The sequence below is a fragment of the Zingiber officinale genome, chromosome 2B (assembly GCF_018446385.1).
Source record: "Zingiber officinale cultivar Zhangliang chromosome 2B, Zo_v1.1, whole genome shotgun sequence".
NCBI classification, from domain to species: Eukaryota; Viridiplantae; Streptophyta; class Magnoliopsida; order Zingiberales; family Zingiberaceae; genus Zingiber; species Zingiber officinale.
In genome coordinates, this window is record NC_055989.1 from 152141175 (window position 1) to 152148405 (window position 7231).

Below are 7231 nucleotides of genomic sequence, written 5' to 3' on the forward strand. Positions count from 1 at the left end.
TAATAAAAAATTCTAAAAAATATTTAATCAAAGAAAAATTATAAAAAAAATAATACCAAGAGATTTTTCATTCTAGCAATAGAAAATAAAATTTCAGCAATAAATATTAACAGTAAACATACAAATTTAAATTTACAAATAAAATTAATATTCCTAAACATAAAACATACATAATTATTTATTTATTTTAAGAAAGATTTTGGGACCCAATTTTTTTTTTTTTTGCCTATAGGGTTAATAAGAAATTTGTTTGATACATATTTTTATAATATTTTTCTAATTTGACCATATTTAAGATAAAGTTTCTTGATTTTTCAATTTTATCCTTCAATTTTTCATTTTTTCCTTTTAATTTATCATACATTTCTAAAGGACATGTTTTAGGATCGAAAAGAATTTAGATATCTTCACAATGACATGATATTGTCCACTTTGGGCCTAAGCGCTCATGGTTTTGCTCTTAGGCTCTACCCAAAAGGTTTAATGCTCTTGATCCGAACATAGGAGCCCCCATTTTCTTTGTTCGAGATCAATATTATACCCACATAGCTCAATCAGACCATAACTCTTGTGCACAGTCGACGGTTAAACCTTCTGACAGTCCGGGCTCTGATACCAATTGTAGGATCGTAAGGAATTTAGATATTTCCACAATGATATGATATTGTCCAATTTGGGCCTAGCCTTCATGGTTTTGCTCTTGCGCTCTACCCAAAAGGTCTTATGCCAATGGAAATATCTTTTCTCTTATAAACCCATGATCTTTCCTATGTGTTTTCAATGTGGAACTATGTTTGTAACCTTGCAACCCCAACACATGTATTTGCTATGATTATTTTTAATTCAAAAACTTTCTTTTTTAAATTATTATTTTTCAATTTTAGCTTACATAATGATCTAGTCATTGATTTAATACCTGAATATAATTGGTCAGGGATAATAAACATACCACACTTACCAAATCTACTCTGAAGCTTGTTTCTTCACCCTCACTGTAGCTTTCTTCTGAGGAGCCTCCCCCTTTATCTATGCTCTCCTCCTGGTGACTTGCCATCAGTGCAAGTCTAGCGTACTCTTCCAATTCAGATTCTGATGACGACTTGTCCTAAGTCGCCTTCAGGGTTTTGTGCTTTGTTGTTGTACTTGGTCCTTTCTTGTTGTCCTTCTTCTTCAGCTTTGGGCACTCCTCCTTAATGTGTCCCTCTTCATTATAGTTATAGCATCTTATCTTTTTTGCTCTTCTCTTCCTTGCCCGCACTTGATTAAACTTATTAGTTCTAAAAAATTTCTTGAATTTCCTGACCATATAAGTTGTTTCATCATCGTCCAAGGAAGTGTCTATTGGTTGGTCCTAGAAAGATCGTATCGGTTCCCCTATACAAAAATTTTGTACAAGTCCTGAACCTATCCTTACAGCCTATTGTGTTCTTTAGAAATTAAATTCGGGATCGCAAACAGAACTTAACATTATTGATTCCAAATTTAACTTATCTGTTCTTAGAGGTTTAGACTTGGATCACAAACGATACTTAACATTATAGATCCAATTCCACCTATGTTACAAATTCAATTAAATATTAATTTCAAAAATCGGCTCCCAGGTTAAATATGGCGAGACACTTGGCCTTCTTGGGTATGGGAACATCCACCACTGCCTCGACAAAACCTCTTAACAAAATTCAATATTTAATTTTCTTATATAACTCTAGGTTTAACCAAAAAGAACAATCAAATCACAAGATGGAAAAACAAAGAAACACAAACTCGAAACAAATCCGAATATCTAGAATCTCTAGCCTCTTGTGTTTGATATTTCAAATCTATACAAAGAAAACTAGCATGATGCGGAATATAATTACTAGTTATACCTTTCTTTGTAAGCAACAACCTCTTGGTCATCTATCGTATTCCTCTTCTTATCTCGGACGTCGTGTGGGCGACGATCTACCGAGATGAGAACCACCCAAGCCCTTCTTATTCCTTCTTCTAAGTTTCGGCCAAGCAAATTTCTCCAAGAGATAGCAAGTCTCGGCCACCACCACCAAGCTCTAAGGGATGCTAGAAACAAAGCCTCCTTTTCCTCCTTCTTCTCCTAACAAGATCCGGTCACCTTCCAAGCTCCAAGAGATGATGAGGTTCGGCCAAGGAGAAGAAAGAAAAAGGAAAAGGGAGAATAAGAGGGTCGTTCACACCAAGGAAGAGAGGAGAGGAATAGAAGAGAGTTCTCTTTGTGAAGGCACCCTCTCCCTCTCTTTTATAATCCTTGGTCTTGGCAAATAAGGAAAGTTTTAATAAAAACTTCCTTATTTCTTTGCCATGAAAAGGAAAATTTAATTGATAAAAAATAATTTCCTTTTCTTTTATTAAAGTGGTCGGCCACCTCTAATTCTCCAAGCAAGGAAAGTTTTAATCACAAGAATTAAAACTTCCTAATTTGTTTCGGAAATTTTTAAAATAAAAATTTCTCTATTAATTTTTTCCTTCATGTTTGGTTATAAAAGGAAATTTTATAAATTAAAATTTCTCAATTAAAACATGTGGATGATTTCCAAAAAGGAAAGTTATATTTAAAATTAAAATCTTCCTCTCAATCTACAAATAAGGAAAGATATCAAATCTTTTCTTAATCTTTTGTAGAAACTATAATAGAAAAAAATTAATTTTAAAACTCTCTTTTAAAATCATGAACATGGTTTCATAAAAGGAAAGTTTTATCAAAAATTAAAATCTTCCTTTCAATCTACAAATAAGGAAAGATATCAAATCTTTTCTTAATCTTTTGTAGAAACTATAAAAGAAAAGATTTAATTTTGAAACTCTCTTTTAAAATCATGAGGATGGTTTCATAAAAGGAAAGTTTTATAAAAAATTAAAATCTTTCTTTTAACTACAAATAAGGAAAGATATCAAACATTTCACTTAATCTTTTGTAGAAAGCTATAAAAAAGAAAGATTTAAATTTTAAACTCTCTTTTAAAACCATGGTATCCACATAAGAAAGATTTAAAAAATAAAATCTTTTTTAATTTAATGTGGCCAGCCACACCAAGCTTGGATTCAAGCTAGGGTCGGCCACACAACTTGGCTCATCCTATTTGCTTGGCCGGCCCAAACTTGGGTTTCAAGCTTGCTTGGTAGGCCACCTTAGGATGGGTATAAAGGTGGGCATAATACTTTATAAATAAGAGGCTACGAAGGGACCAAGAGGAGGAATTTGTTTTGGTCTCCCGATGAAATTAAGCTTCTCGTGTTCGTCCTAAACACCCAACTTAATTTCATCAATAATAATTCATTCCACTAAAGAATTATTATTGAACTACCGCACCAACCCCAAATTACATTTTGGGCTTCTTCTTATCATGAGTGTGTTAATCTCCTTGTGTTTAAGATGTCGGATGTCCACTAATTAATTGAGTTATTGACAACTCATTTTAATTAATATCTTAGTCCAAGAGTAGTACCACTCAACCTTATTGTCGTATTAGACTAAGTCCACCTGCAGGGTTTAACATGACAATCCTTATGAGCTCCTCTTGGGGACATTATCAACCTAGATTACTAGGACATAGTTTCCTTCTATACTCAACAACACGCACTCTAAGTAATATCATTTCCCAACTTATCGGTCCTATTGATTTATCGAGCTAAAACTCACCCTTTAATAAGTCAAAGAAATAAATACTAAATATATGTGCTTGTTATTATATTAGGATTAAGAGCACATACTTCCATAATAACTAAGGTCTAGTTCTTTTATTAAGTCAGTATAAAAAGAACTTACCTTAAATGATCTTGCTCAATACACTCAGAGTGTACTAGTGTAATTTATCAGTCAAGATAAACTAATACCTAATTACACTACGACTATTCCAATGGTTTGTTCCTTTCCATCTCAGTCATGAGCTACTGTTTATAATTTATAAGGAATTGATAACATGATCTTCTGTGTGTGACATCACACATCATGTTATCTACAATATAAATTAATCGAACAACTACACTTAACTTATAAATATAGATATTTGACCAATATGATTCTTATTTCTAAGTAAATATTTATAAAAAGCTAGGCTTTTAGTATACATTCCAACGGTGTCAGCATTTGATTCGTCCTTCTTGGCTTTTAAAACAATGTTGTTTGACTTTTCTAATTCTTGAGAATCTACACATCGAGACTCATGAAGTTTAAAAGTTAAAAATAAGTTTTTAAGAGTACTTGCCTCGAGGTCCTTAGAGATGTAGTAAGCATCTACTAAGGCTGACCACTATTGTGTTCTTGAAAAAACGTTAAGTGTGTACCTTAAGGAATCACGATTTGTTACCTTTTCTCTAAGGTTGTTGAACTGGGTGATCAGATATTTGATCCTTGCATGGAATTGGTTTGCCTTCTCTCCCTTGTTCATCTGGAGGTTTGTCAGTTGACTTCCGAGGATGCCCCACTTTGCTAGTTTTGCTTCTAAAGTACCTTTATGAAGCTCCAAGAATTTCTCCCAGAGATCTTTGGCGGAGTCATAGCTTCGGATCTGGTTGACCTCCTGGGGCAGAAGAACACTAAGCAGATGGAACTCTGTTTTTCCATTAGCCACGAAGTCGACCTGCTCCTTCTTCGTCCACGTGTACTCTTCTTTCTTAGCTCCGTGCTGATCCGTGGGTGCTACAAAACCGTATTTTATAATTAGTAATATTTCAAAATCGATCTTGAATAATACCTCCATGGCTTTTTCCACGTCTCAAAATTTTCCTCAAATTTCGGCGGGTAGATGTTGGATCCGGTCATTTCTTTTGCTTCAGATGGCGGTTAGTCCTTCTGAAGCGAGCTTGGCTCTGATACCACTTGTTATGACCCATGTGGCTGGCAAAAGGGGATGAATTGCTCTGAAAAAGGAAATCAACCTTTTTTGATCTTATAGCTTGGTTAAAACAAATACTTGTATAAAAAGAAACTATAATTCATAAATTAAAAGAGGCTATCGATTTTACTTGGATACAACTAAGAAGGTTGTTAATCGAAGACGTTGAAAGCACTAAACGAATTCTCCTTTCATCATAGTCGGAGAAGTCTCTTACAAACATTGTAAGCACACAATAAGAGTAGTAGAACAATAAAGAAGTTTGTGGTTGCTAATGTGGCAGCTCCGGACGCCTGGGCGTGGATAAAGTTGTATCCACGTCGCAAAGGTTCGCAACGACTCGGCGAAGATTGAATTTTCTGGTCTAGGTGCTTGGATCGGGTCCGAGAGCCCAGACCGTGCTGATCTGGTCTCGATCAGGGCGCGTAGAGGAGGCACCCTGGGTTGCCCAAGGGGGTCTGGGCGCTCGGACATTCAACAACTTGTTGACTATTTAGTTTCTCCCTGTTATGGCTCCGATCGCTTGGGTGATTTATGCCATCCAGAATAAGGCTCACCCAAACCTATTTTCCAGACTTCTCCGCGAGCAAGCTTCAGCTCCGACTTCTCATCCCTTGGATATGCCGCACGATTCCTTCTCATCCGCCAGCGTACTCTTCCGCAGTGCCTCGTCCCTTAGACCAACTGAGCTCGTCAACTCTCTCCCGTGCCATCCTTCTCACTAGATTCGTCTTTCGTTTAACTTCCTATGCTCCTAAATTCCTGCACACTTAGACTCAAGACATTAAACAAACACAGGATCTAACTTAACTCGGTTGACCACATCAAAACTACTTTGGGGTACTAACAGTTACGACCTAAAATATAGGATTTATTGTGCTTGTAAATTAAAACTCGAAAGTGTGTGTTGTTCATTGAATTCTAGCAACTGCATTATTCCGTACCAAATGGCACGATACAAGAACTTTATTGACAAAGGTTAGAACCTAGGTTTAACACCATATCTACCTTCTCCTCAGTCAATCCTTCCCAGTGATTGATATTTTGGTAAAATTTGACTACCTTAGTGTTGGAGTGTATACTGAAAGTCTAAGCTTTGTAAACATTCATTATGAATAAAGAATCACATTTGGTCAAATTGTCTACATTTAGTTGTAGTTGTTCAATTAATTTATACTGTAGATAACATAGTATGTGGTGCCACATGCAGAAGATGATGTTATCAGTACCTTATAAATTATAAACAGTAGCTCACGACCAAAATGGAAAGGAACAAAGCATTAGAAGGTCGTAGTGTAATTAGGTATCAGTTTATCTTGATTGTATAATTACACTAGTACACTTAGAGTGTATTGAGTAGGACCATTTGAGGTCGTTTCTTTTATACTGATTTTATAAAGAAACAAAGACCTCGGTTATTATGGAAGTGTGTGCTCTTAATCCTGATATAATAACAAGCACATATATTTGATATTTATTTCTTTAATTTATCAATGGGTGAGATTTAGTTCGATGAATCAATAAGCCCGATAAGTTGGGAAATGGTGTCACTTATAGTGTGTGTTGTTGATTATAGAAGGAAACTGTGTCCTAGAGATACTAGGTTGATAATGTTCTCAAGAGGAGCTCATAAGGATTGTCATGTTAAACCCTGCAGGTGGACTTAGTCCGACATGACGATAAGGTTGAGTGGTACTACTCTTGGACTAAGATATTAATTAAATGAGTTGTCAGTAACTCACTTAATTAGTGGACATTCGATATCTTAAACACAGGGAGACTAACACACTCATAATAAGAAGGAGCCCAAAATGTAATTTGGGATTGGTGCGGTAGTTCAATAATAGTTCTCTAGTGGAATGAATTATTATTGATAAAATTAAGTTGTGTGTTCGGGGCGAGCACGGGATGCTTAATTTTATCGGGAGACCAAAACCAATTCCTCCTCTCGGTCCCTATCGTAGCCTCTTAATTATAGAGTACTATACCCACCTATACCCACCTTCTTACCCATCCTATAGGGGCCGACCAAGCTAGCTTGGAGACCAAGCTAGGGCCGGCCATGGGTATGTTCATGGGTGAATTCATGTGGCCGTCCCTATTAAAATAAAAAGGAATTTTAATTTTAAAATTTTTCTTATGTGGATAATATAATTTAAAAGAGAGTTTAAAAATTTAAATCCTTCCTTTTATAAGATTCTACAAAAGATTAAGAGAAGAGTTAAAATCTCTTTCCTTATTTGTAGATTAAAAGGTTGATTTTAATTTTGGTAAAAACTTTCCTTTTAATTATATTCATGATTTAAAAGAAAGTTTAAAAATTAAAAATTCTTTTCTACAAAAGATTAAGAAAAGATTTAATATCTTTCCTTATTTGTAGA